We start from the raw sequence: 13350 nt of genomic DNA, 5'->3' as shown, positions 1-13350 counted from the left end.
ATGTGCCATAAAGCAATAAGGTTGTAACAAGGGTGAGTCCTCAATTCAGTCGGGCTACCTTGTCAGGGTTATTTGAGCCCTTATTTGCCTTAAGGGGCCCATTTGCTTCTCCTAATGTGTACACAGTGATAATGTAGTCATTTACGCAATAAGGGAGATCTGCAAAACAGTAGTCTGCTCGCCTGGTAATAATGGAAAGTGGCAAAATAGTGTGGAGATTGGCAACTGTTGGTCCAATTACATAACTCCACCGAGGCAGTTTCCAATGCAGAGATGAGAGAGGTGGCTTTTAAAGGCATGTCAGAGAGAGAAGGAGACTGGACAAGAAATAAGGCCAAATGGATTTCTTTTTAGTGCTTTGATTAAATTAGCAGCAGGTTGATGAAAGAAAATGCCTTGGGTCCTCTGCTTGAAGTTTTCATATTATACAAAAGGCTCTTGAAAATGATGGGTTTTGCATTGGGGAGAAGGTAAGCCAAGGTGGAAGGGAGAGATTCTTAGGAGGCTAGAAGGGTTTGGGGAAGTCTGTTTCTGGGGCCATTGACCTCTTGTAGGCACCTGTTAAAACCATAAGAGTGATTAGAGCCAGCATGAAGTTTAGAAATCATAGGATCATAGATTTAGAAGTAGAATAGATTTCAGCAGTCTTTTAGTCCAGACTCTTCACTTTAGAGATCAGAAAATTGAGGCCCAATGAGGCAAAATCACTTACCAAATGTTATAGAAATAATATGTATAAGAGGCAAGATTTGAATCAATTTCCTCTGAGTCCAAAGTTAGTGCTTTTCCCAGCATATCATGATGCCTCCAAAAACTAGTTCCATTTCTTTTTTTCCATATTACATGTTGATACAATTTTTAATAAATGTTTTCTGACATTTTACAGTCCATGTTTTCTCCCTCTTAATTCTTCCCCCCCCCCAAGATGGCAGGTGATATAAGTTGTACATGTGTTATCACACATTCTCATAGTCATCATGTTGGGAAACAAGACACATATTGCTTACCCTAAAGAAAAATTCATGGAGTAAACAAAGTGAAGAATGGCATACTTCGGACTCAGGCAGTCTCTTCAGTGGAGATGGATAGCTTTTTTTGTCATGAGTCTCTTGCAAGTCCTCTTGGATCCTTGCCTTGTTGATAATAGTTATATCGTTCACAGTTGCATCAATTCCATTTCACAGATATGGCCACTGAGGCTGAATAAGGTGAAATAATTTGCTTGAAATTCTTCAGGTAATCAGATTGGATAACAGAGCAAAAAGGAAAATGACAAATGGTGGCAGGCACGTGAAAAAGTCTAGGTTGGAGTCAGAAAGCTCATCTTCATGAGTTCAAATCTGGCCTCAGATGTTTTCTAGCTGTGTGGCCCAGGCCAACTTGCTTAACCTTGCTTGCCTGAGTTTACTGATCTGTAAAATGAGTTTGAGAAGGAAATGCTAAACTACCCTTGCATCTTTGCCAAGAAAACCCCAAATGGGGTCACAAAGAGTCAGATATGATGGAAACAATTGAACAACAATGACTAGAAGGATGGTAGTGCCTCCATAGAAATATAGAGGTTTAGAAGAGGCATAGATTTGAAAAGAATCTTGAGTTTGAGATATATATGAGATGCCCAGTTCAAATATCCAAATATCCAAATATGCAAAAGCCATTGGTAATACAGGACTATAATTCAGAAGAGAGACTCTAACTGGATATGTAGATATGAAAAGCATGTCCATAGAGATGGGAGCTGATGAAATTGCCAAGAAATAAGAGTGAAGATAGAGAAGAGAAGAAGATGCAAGGAAGAGCACTGGAGTATACCTTCACTTAAGGGATGCATTCAATTCTTCATTATACTGGCTTCCAGTTTTTTCTTCATATGGCATCATTTCTCCCCTTTTCTTTATGGAAGCACTGCATCCCAGAGAAGTTGAGTCTAAATTGTAGGAAACAAGTTCTTGATGATAAAAATGTTATTAGCATCTACCTGGTCAGTTCCCAAAGTGTACCCAGGCAGGATGTATCTACCATAACAATAGCCAAGTAAACAAATTATAGGTTATCGCTCCAAAAGTACAACCCATATTTTGGACTAGAACTGTGATTTCATTAATTGAAGATATTCTCTATTCTCGATGCAAATCAACACTTACCCTGCAGTTTTTCATCTTAGAGAGTTGCCTAAGACTCTGAGAGACAAGGTAAGTTGGCCAATGCTATTGATAATAATAACAATACTAAAAGCTAATATTTATATAGTGTCCACTATGTACCAGGCACTATGTTAAACTCCTTACAATTATTATCTCATTTGATTCTCACGACAGCCCTAAGCAGTCTGTACTCTTATTATCCCCATATTATAGGTGTGGAAACTAAGGCAACCAGAGGTTAAGCCTCTTGTTCTTTTCCAGGATCTCACAATGAATGAGTAACTGAGGCTGGATTTGAGCCAAGGTCTTCTTGACTCCCAGTCCAGAACACTAGAGTCCACCTAACTGCTAACATGTGTCTAAGGAAAGACTTGAACCCAAATTTTCCTGAAACCTAAGCCAATTCTCTAAATCCACCATGTTCTATCTTGGCAGTCTCTTTTCCAAATAAAAATCCTCATCGCTTGTCATATTTTTCTTAGTGACCATGTATGTGGGATGATTTCGGGGACTAAGTCATCCCTCTGCCTTCATACAGTTTTCCCATCTGCTCACTGGTACCTGAACTTCCTTTCCTAGGGGATAAAATATATGATTTCACAGTTAGAGATAAAGTTGAAAATGACAATACCCCAGGGAGAGGCAAAGTAGTCATTAAAAAGGATAATAATAATTATAACAGGAATTTGCATATCACTTTAAGATTTGCAAAGCAATTTACATAGATTATGTCACTTGAGCCCAAGAAATAGACTGTGAGGGACATCCTATAAGTATCATTTTTAAGCCACTGAGAAATATGCCCTGAAACTCATTCAGACTGAAGTATAAATGAATGATATCACATGTCTTTCTGACAGCAACAAAAGGTGGGACAGAGCAGAAGACCACTGGAACATCAGAAAGAAGAGGATGAGGACCCCTGTAGATGATGAATGTATTACAAGTAAGGAGAGGATGCTAGAAATGGATATTGATGGAACTGTAAAAACCATAATATTTTTTTCTTAAGACCAACTTTGTCCTCAGCTTATGTTTTTCTTTTTAAACTTTTTAACACTTTGACATTGGACATAGCAATCCAGAAAACGCTGCAGTGATGTTCCTAGAGATTTGATGGTGGATAATCAATAGCTCATTTTCCCCTAAGGTATAATTTGGCAGGAGGGAGAAGAGTTTTCTTTTCCAGTTTTGTTATCTGTGAATGATCCAATCTAAAGTACAATCAGTTAGTTTGCACCTCATCCAAAATCCCTGAGATCTGTACAAGTAAGCCTTAGCATGGTGATGGACATGACAATCATTAGAGTGCCTCATTTGGGCTGAGAACTTGTCTCTAGAAGGAACCTATTTAAATATCACTGGCACTATGGTGACAGTGAGGGAGAAGGCATTTTCATCCAGGGATGTTGTAAGGCTCTGAGTCATGTAACACTACAGTTTCTTAATCGAAGTTGAGCATCACCCAGTGGACATGCATAGGGTGGTGGTGAGCAGATTGTAACATCTTAGAGTAAAGGAATTATGAGGTGGGAAAAATGATCAAATCAATATGGAAAAGATTTCTTTATATGACAAAAAGAGAAGATAGACTTATCAGATTATAAGTGTGAAATATAATCCATATATATCCCAAGAATTTCAAGTGATAACAAAAGAATACACCCAATTTAGTGAGTGATCTCCTTGTGGCAAACTTGTCAAGGACCTAGGCAAAAGTTGTATAGGATGGGAATGAATGGATGATTTGTGACTGACATTGTAAGAAAGAATATCTACAACCAGGAGATCAAAGAATTTGAATATTGAGTGTTGACTCTGTAAGACAATTTTTAGCTAAGTGAGAAGAAAGTTTATGAGAATGGAAAATAGAAAAAATTCATTTTTATGAGGAGGGGAATGAATGGGTGGGTGGGAGGAGGAGGGGGGTGGAGCAGGAAGGCCAGAGCATTTGGCCCTGCTGGAATCAATCAAGAAATGTTTAATAAGTGCCTACTATGGACTAGGTACTGTGCTGAACTCTGGGAATACAAGAAGAGGCAAAAGATTTTTTCTCCTCTGAAGTAGATTACAATCTAATGGAGGAGTCTACAAACTAATGGGAAGTGCTTATAATCTAATACAAAAGAGTAGGGTTAGATGAGAGATCATAAGGAGGGTTAGTTGGGATTAATGATAAAATAATTAAGTCCTTGGTAGTAAGGCTGATCAAGAGAAAATCAAATTACCTAATATGTACATAGGATTTGATTTGTGTATGGCTACATTGTGTTAGGTGCTATAGGGAAAACAAAAGAAATGAAGATGACGTCTCTAGTGTTAAGGCGTTCACATCCAGTTGTGGAGACCAGATGACTAGCAGAAAATTTACAAAGACTGTGGAATAAAGGTAATAGTTTAGAAGAGCAATGGAAGAAATACCACCATGTCAGGACAAGATTAATTGCCAAATGGATGGTACAGATTAGAAGAAAAATGTTCTGCAGAAACTCAGAGGAATGAAGGCCAGAGTGGGCAGGAAGTTCCTTTAAATCAAACTTGGCTCACTTCACAATTTTGCCTGGCACTAAAGCTAAAGAATTAACTTCAAGATGGAGATTATATACCACAGAAAGAGGAAAGAAGGTTGACTCTTTACACTAAAATACAAGTTAAGCCTCAGAAAAATGTCCATTTCAATTGACACAATGACTTCTCCTTCAACAGTTTATCAGCCTTAATCATTACTTGACTTATTGTGATTTTGGGCCCACTGGGAAAAACCCAAGTTCTGATCAAATACAGATGTTGAGGGTTTTTGATGTAAAGGTATTTTCCAGTAAGCTGGCTTCTTTCCTCCACTCTTGTTTTCCTCTCCCCTTGAAATCTCCCTGGATAGGACTCTGTGACCTGGGGTACAGGGGTTGGATTTAAATTCTTCTAAAGGGGTCTTTAACATTCCAAGCTTTATAGAAATGCCAGGGGCCAGGCTATAGTTCCCAGGCTGCTACAAATTTCACATTGTGTTTGGCAATAAAAATTAACTATACAAGCATGAACAGTACCAGAGACCCAAATGGAAAAGAGACAAGAAGGGGAGTGGCTTTGGTAATTTGTTAGTGGACGTTACATCAACTTTTTTTTTTAAAAACAGAAGACATATATTTATAACTACTGCATATCAATTATTGCTAATTTCAAATATTTTACATAAATTTCCAACATTTTAATTGGAAATGAGAAGGAAACATCTTTTTTTAAATAGAGCAACATGGCATAATTCCATATTCTCTTTGGTTTGCAATCCCCAGTATATGCACATCCAGATTAAACTTTCAAAATGCTGTTTTTACCCTTTAGTTTAAAATTAGATATAATTTAATACTCACACATGCTAGATACAAGCAGCAGAAGAGCTAATTTTATTTTCCAAGCATCTTTCCCTGATTGAGAAGGGACTTTTGATATTCTCAGATATATGATAAGGAAGGCAAACCCCAGAGGATTGGGTACATTTCCAAGGAAATGATACCAAGCTTAAAGAGCAGGTGGTACCTGAGAAGGATTCCCTAGGACTAAAAAACCTGGCTCCATCAGGGAGTAGAGAATATGTTTCAAACAAGCCATTCTCACTTTGGGATAGCAAAGAAAGCTTATGTATAATTCATTTTCCCCTCTCATTTGAGTCTTTTTGAATATGAACATTTTAAAGCAAAACAAAACACAACCTAAACCATTCCTTACCAAATGGGTCTTAGGTTCATAGAATGTGAAGAGTGGAGAGGTGGGGGGTAGAGAAAGGAAGGAAGGACAAAGGATTAGGTGTCAAAAGATTTGGGATCAGATTCTTCCACTTATTAGATAACAGAATTTGAGTGACCCAACTTTCCTAAACTTAAGTTTTTTATAGTAATGAATAGGATGATGATAATAATAACTGTTGCTCTATCTTTTTCATAGAATAATTATGAGAATCAAATGAGAAAATGTTATGTGGAAGCATGTGAACTTGCATAGTATACAAAGGTAAGTTCAAAATCGGCTTAAAAGGACTGTGTGTTGTGAAATTTATCCTCTTCCTAAAGGAAATATTTACTTTATTTGAACTATCATGGCATATTTGAGAAACTCATCAATGCCCACAAAAATGCCAATTATTATTGATTCAGTTCCCATCTTCCCTTTTGTCATGCTTCATAGTTCATAGATCAAAGGATGTTAGAGCTGGAAAGAACTTTGTCCAAGGGAATTAGTAAAGTTAATTTGTGAAAACTCACTTTAACCCACCATGACTAGTGGCCCTAGACCAGTGGTTCCCAAACTTTTTTGGCCTACCACCCCCATTCCAAAAAAAAATATTACTTAGCCCCCTGGAAATTATTTTTTTTAATAGCAATTAATAGGAAAGATAAATGCACCTGTGGCCATCATTGCCCTCCTAGATTGCTGCAGCACCCACCAGGGGGCGGTGGCACCCACTTTGGGAATCACTGCCTTAGACCATCTGTCACATCCCTTCTAGCCACCTACCAAACTAACAGGGCCTCCACTCCATTCTGTCCACTTGTTATGGATACCCTTTCCACCATCCCCACCCCAGTTCCACATCTTTAGCTTTTTTACCCTTACTCTTGGAATAATAAACAAACAAAATACTACTATTGGTAACTACTAGAAAGTAATTCTTCCCAGCCTATGGTTCCATGAAACAAGTCCTGTGACTGCCTAGGCCAAAATCCCCTTCCCTGGCTACCATTCCCATTATGCCTCCATTTGAATTTAAGTTCCTTGAGGACAGAGATGATATCATTTTTAAATTTGTGTTTGGCACCCAGGAGATGTTTCACAAATCTTTGTTGATTGATTGATTGATTGATTAATAGCAGAGCCAGGACCTGAAGCCAAAACTACTCTCTGGGCAACTAAGCCTCTTTCTATTTCCTTTTAACACTCCTCAAACCAGTGAGCTCAGAGGACACAAGCTGAACTTATGTGAAAGTGGAGAGAAAGGAGAGGCCAAGTACGTAATATTTCTCATTAGGCCCACTGCCTAATATTCATTAGGCCTGCTTTGACTAATTTGGGCTTAGGAGCAGCTGGTCTTTTGGTGTGTGTGTGTGTGTGTGTGTGTGTGTGTGTAGGAAAATGAACCCTTTAAGTTTCTCCTCTCTATGTGGATTTTAGTTTTAATCTGCAGACAAATAATTTTTTTTCTTCCTTAAAGCATTTATCCATTGACATCTCACATGACCCTTGATCTTTAGGGAAGAGGAATTCCCATTTCTTAGTGCCCCATTGTCAAGTCCCATTGGCCACCATGACTCAACAAACTTTCCTTTTAAATTCATGCCATCCCTTTATATATCTCCCAGTCCAGATCCTTGGTGCTGTCATATATTGCCCTCCAGGTGACAATACCTCTATCCTCAATGAACTCAGTACCTACATGACTCACAATTTTCTTCTCCAACCCAGCCTTGCTATTCTCTTTGGTAAATTCATTTTGGAATACCTTGATTCCCTCAAATTCTATGACCTCCATCTGCATTCAGATAATCCACTGAAAGAAATAATTACGCCTTAGAATTTACCTTTGTCATATAATCTTCTAATTCTAGCTTCATATATTCTGAGATTCCTTTCCCTGATCATAAATCTATCTCCTTCCACATCTTGCATGGTTTCACTCCTTCTAAACCTGAATTTCATTCTTCCTAAGATCAAATTTCGTCTCTGAATTATTCTCTTTTTTCAGTCCATTACCCTCTTCTGACCTTCTTTTCTCCTTTAAGAGGCAAGTTGGTAGTACAATGGATAGTTTTATGTCCAGATCTGGCTTCAGATACCTACTAACTATGCAATTCTGGGCAAGTAACTTAATCTCTGTTACCTTAGTTTCTTCAACTATAAAATGAGGATAATTATGGCACCTGTCTTCCAGAGTTGTTATGAGGATCCAATGAGAAAATATTCGTAAAGTACTTAACACAGTGCCTTGAATATAATAGGTACTTAATAAATGTTTGTTCTGCCCCTCTTCTCTCATAATTATGACCCCAAAAATTGATTAATGATTATCATGCAGATTTGCATCTTTTTTTCCCTCCATTTGTCCTTTTCTTATCTGTGTGGTACAGACCTATGACCCTAAGTCCAGACCTATAACAGAAATATCAAACTCATATGGGTCTGAGTCAGATTAAAATGTAATTCAGAAATGTCTAAGAAAAATAAAAATAAAGTAAAACATAAAAAACATTAATTTTGTGGTTTTCCAAAGCAAGATATCACATGTAGAGATGTGTTTCTAATTGAATTTGACACCATGATCTACACTATCTTGTTTATAGGTTCCTTCCATAAGTAGATGAATACTATACTATATGAAACCAAGAATTTGGAATGACTTTTTACACTGTAGATTCATTTTTTGAACCTCAAATGGATTCTCACTGCTGAATGGCTATTTCTTTTAGTGGATCTCCACCTGACTCCCCCATCTTACACTCCACAGTGTGCCTTTAGATGGCACAATGGTTGCAGCACTAGAATTGGCATTTGAAAGAGTAGATCTCAATCCACCCTCAGACACTTAATAACTGCATGATCCCAGGTACATTACTTAGTCTTCTTGTGCCTCAGTTTTCCTATTCATAAAATGATGATAATTATAACTACCTCATAGGGTTGTTACAAGGATTAAATGAGATAAGATATGTAGAGACCTTAAAACACAATATGAATACTATTTATTATTATTGTTATAACATATCATTGCATAATATATTACTAATAGTTACCATATGTTATCATCATCATTATCATCATCATTATTATATACTTACCTCTCTTATGTGATACTCAGAGAATTTCTAGTCTAGTTTTCATTCCTCTCATTTTATAGATAAGGAAACTGAATTTGAGAGAAAAGTTACTTACCAGTCATCTAATTAGTCCTAGAAAAAATAGAAAATAGACTCCCTGGATGCCAGTTCTTTGTTCTTTTCCAAATTTTAAAATGTCCCCATCTCCTAAATGCATCCTTCTTCTTAAGCTAAGAATACATTTTCCCTACTTCATACATTCTTCCAATTCTGTCCAATATCTTTATCTTGTTTGTCTGTCTTCATTAATTTTTATTTTCATCCTTTGTTTTCATTGAGTCTGTCTGTCTTAAACCTTTCCCTTGTATACATTATCTAACTTCTTTGCTATCCTCTTGCTGTCTTCTCTGCTTTCCCTTTAGGACAGTGGTTCCCAAACTTTTTTGGCCTACTGCCCCCTTTCCAGAAAAAAATATTACTTAGCACCCCCTGTCACATACTATCATCGTCCCCTTACAGTTATTCACCACCCCCAAATGCACCTGTGGCCATCACCGCTCCTCTGGATTGCTGCAGCACCCACCAGGGGGCGGTGGTGCCCACTTTGGGAATCACTGCTTTAGGACATCTAGGTGGCAGGGTGGATAGATTGCTGACTCTTGCATCAGAAAGACCTGAATTTAAATTCAGCATCAATTCAACTGTGTGACCCTAGGTAAGTCACTTAATTTCAACCTCTGTCTGCCTTAGTTTCCTCAATTGTGAAGTAAGATACCAATAACATCTAACTTTCAGGATTTCTCTAAAGATCAAATGAGTTAATATTTATGAAGTATTTAGCATAATGCCTGACACAGAGAAGGTACTTAATAAATGTTTATTCCATTTTCTCTCTCTCTCTCTCTCTCTCTCTCCCCCCCGCTTTTACATTCTCTATCAACTACTGACTCAATGTGAAGAGAATCCATCCTTTATTTCAGTATTGCTAAAGTGTAAACACCATAACTTCATTTATCTACAGTCCTCACCAAAATTTTGTACTAGAAATGACAATCCAACTATTTCATTTTATACCCAAAGAAACTGAGAACTATTCAAGGTTATACAACTAATTAGTGGCAGAATGGGGACTAGAATCTAGATCTTCTGAGTGCTAGCCCATTCTTCCTTGATGACATGTTCTTAATGAATTAACTTTGCTGGACAACTCCACTTTCTCACCAGAAATACCAAGTGCCTTTTAAACTGATTTTGATGGAGATCTTTCTAAAATGTACTACACATTTCCCTACCTCCATAAATGAGCTATATAGAATATAATTTAAACTTTTATTCATGTCTCAAAGGTCAACATTAGGAAAAACGATTACCATCTTGTTTCCTAACACAGTGCTACCGACAGGGGTAATTTAAGCATAGGGATACTTTTTTCCTACACCAAACATCTGTAAACCACATGCCTTTTTTATTGATTTTTCTTTTATTTCCTTTCTTGCCAATATCTGTCACTTCTTAATGCTTTTTTTTTTTGCTAAGAATAAATAGGGTAATCTTTTTTGTAAAGTCAGTAATCTTCATTGTACAAAACATTAATTAGTCACAGAAGAGTTAGGATCTAGATTTAGATTAGAGGTAAAAAGGATCTTAGAGATTATCCAGTCTAACTCTATTATTTTACAAATGATATCCAGAGTTTCTGGAAATCACACTGATAAAAGGTAGAGATGAGATTTGAACATAAGCTCTTTGAATCCAGACATTTGTTTTTTATCTTGCCATCTCACCTTTCTGATGATCCAAGAAACTTCTGGTGCAACATTCCTTATTACAGATGAGGAAACTGAGGCCAGGATAAGTTACATGATTTGTCAAGCAGTTAGATGAGTGATGCAATTGTTTTTGTCCTGTTTCAAAGAAAACCAATGACATTGGGTCAAGAGACTCCTGTGTGATTTGGATTTAAGTGAGGTAGTTTCACAAAATCCTCCAGCCTCCCTCTCTCTTCCAGTCATCAAAGTCTGATAGCAAGACAAAAATCAGAATGACTGGTGATAAGTGGAAAGAATGTTGATCCTGGAGTCAGGAAGACAAAATCAAATCCTTCCTGGGGTACTTTCTATGTGATCCTGAGCAAATCACAACCAATGTCTACCTCAGTTTTCTCATCTGTAAAATGAAGATAATAGTAACACCTATCTCCCAGCATTCTTGTGAGTATCAATAGAGACATTTGGAAAGAACTTTGCAAACCTTACAGTGCCATATAAAATGCTAGAAATCATCATTATTATTCTGTTTAAATTCATACAGATTTTAATTCAAGAAGCATTTATTAAAAGCCTGCTATGTTCCAGATGCTGTGCTTAGTACTGGGGATACAAAGGAGAAGCAAAAGTTGTCTCTTCCCACACAGAGTTCATATCCTAATGGGAGAGACATATGCAAGCATATGCACAAATGAGATACATACAGGAGAAATTAGAGAAGATTTCTATGGGTGTCAAAGTAGCAAAGCTGGTTTTTGAACTCAGATCCTTTAACTCCAAATCCTATCTTTTCTATGAAATAAAATGAAAGGACTTTGTGAAAGCTATTTCCTTTGCTCTTCAGGGATTGTTTAGTCTCCCACCCAAAATAATTCTGTTTTGTTTTTTATTCTTTTCTAGGTAGCTGAGTTAACATGAGTCTGATTTCTCATATGACTGTTCTTAGTAGAGCTAATATGATCTGAGGTCGAGGGGTGGGAAGTGGGTGTTATTAAGACCGAGGCACTCTGTACATTGCAAACTGTAAAGTTACAGTGACCAAGGTTAAATAATAATTGAAATAATAAATGATCAATATTACAAAAGCCAGCATTCGAGTCTTCTGAGAAATAGAAAGATTTCCCAGCTTTAGTTTGAACTATTTCCAAATTCTGTTCCTAGAATCATCCCTAATCTGTGCTAATACGACATACTTGTAGCTTTGTTATTACAAAAAATTATGGTTATTTCTTGTACCTCCCTTTTTTGTGGCAAAGGTAATTAGGCCATAAACAGAGGTCTGACAACTAATTTTATTCAAGGCAAAATTAATATAGAAGCCAGCAGATAATTTCAGCCAAGTGAAATTAAAATATATATATTTTAATGACATTTGAAAAAACCCAAATCTCATTTTTTTTGTTCTCCCCCTCTTCCCAGTGTTCTCTCAGCCTCTCCTGCATCAGTGTGTACAGTGACCCTCACTGATTTAGGTGAGCTAATGGCCTGCCTGAGAGCGCTTTCCTGATTGCTCACTTCTACCTGGCCCGACTATTGATCTGTAGACACACAGCTGCATTTTCCCCTTGCTGTCTCCTGTCCTCCTGCTCCCTGCGAAGACTGGATGATCTGAGGAAAAGGCATTTGCTATCCTCCCCCTTAAATTTTCAAAATTGCATTGACATTAATAGGAGTCAGGTGGTTAAATCCACTCAGGCAGCTTTGAGAATTTAAAGGTTAGAGGCATTTGGGGTTTTTTTTGTGTGAGTTGTTGTTGTTTGCTCCTATCTTTATCTCCCCCACCCCCGAGATTCATACATTGCTAGAGTTGTCATACCAGAAAGATATTAAATAAGCAACTCGACAATGTCAGCAGAGCCTTGAGAGTTTATCTCCAAAATTATCACCTGCCTCCCGAAAACCATAACCCTAAAAATATTGATTGGTTAAAAGGTAGGAGCTGAAGGAATGAGTCAGCGGTCTCCATGGATTATCCTAATCAAATAAGGGGAGTATTAACTGGGGTACTCACCACTTTGACAAGGTTTGGTTTGAAATGTAGACATCTCAACTAAAGTTATGTGTTTCATTCTTTTGAATATTTCTCCCAGACATTTAAATACATTACTACTAAGCAAGAAATGAAGAAAACATAAAAAGCATTTTAGGGAATAAATTCAGTAAGTTTCCATTTGTACCAGACAGTAAAATTGTTGACATGCATTATAGTGGGTGTGTATTTCTCGGAATGCCAAGGCCTATTCCCATACTCAATGGAATATTCTTCTGTCAGAGGTCACGTAGAAAAGGGAACCTGTTCATTGGAGTAAGAGTGCTGGTAATGGTGATGTTTCTGGGTGAGCATTACCCCACCCTTTCCTCCACATGACTGGGGTGACAATTTTGGTCAGTAGTAAGAAATGGCAATTTAATTCACCTTTCTGTGGTAATTGCTGCTAAAACAAGCAAAGCTTAGGAAGTGGTTGAGGGCAAGGAAAGAAAGAAGAGAAAGAAAAAAGAGAGAGAAAGCGAGAGAGAGAGAGAGACAAAGACAAAGAAACAGAGAGAGAGAAAGTGACACAGAGACAGAGACAGAGAGACAGACAGAGAGAGAGAGAGAGAGAGAGAGAGAGAGAGAGAGAGAGAGAGAGAGAGAGA

This window comes from Gracilinanus agilis, chromosome 2 (assembly GCF_016433145.1).
Source record: "Gracilinanus agilis isolate LMUSP501 chromosome 2, AgileGrace, whole genome shotgun sequence".
Classification (NCBI taxonomy): domain Eukaryota; kingdom Metazoa; phylum Chordata; class Mammalia; order Didelphimorphia; family Didelphidae; genus Gracilinanus; species Gracilinanus agilis.
Note: the sequence above shows the minus strand (reverse complement) of the source record.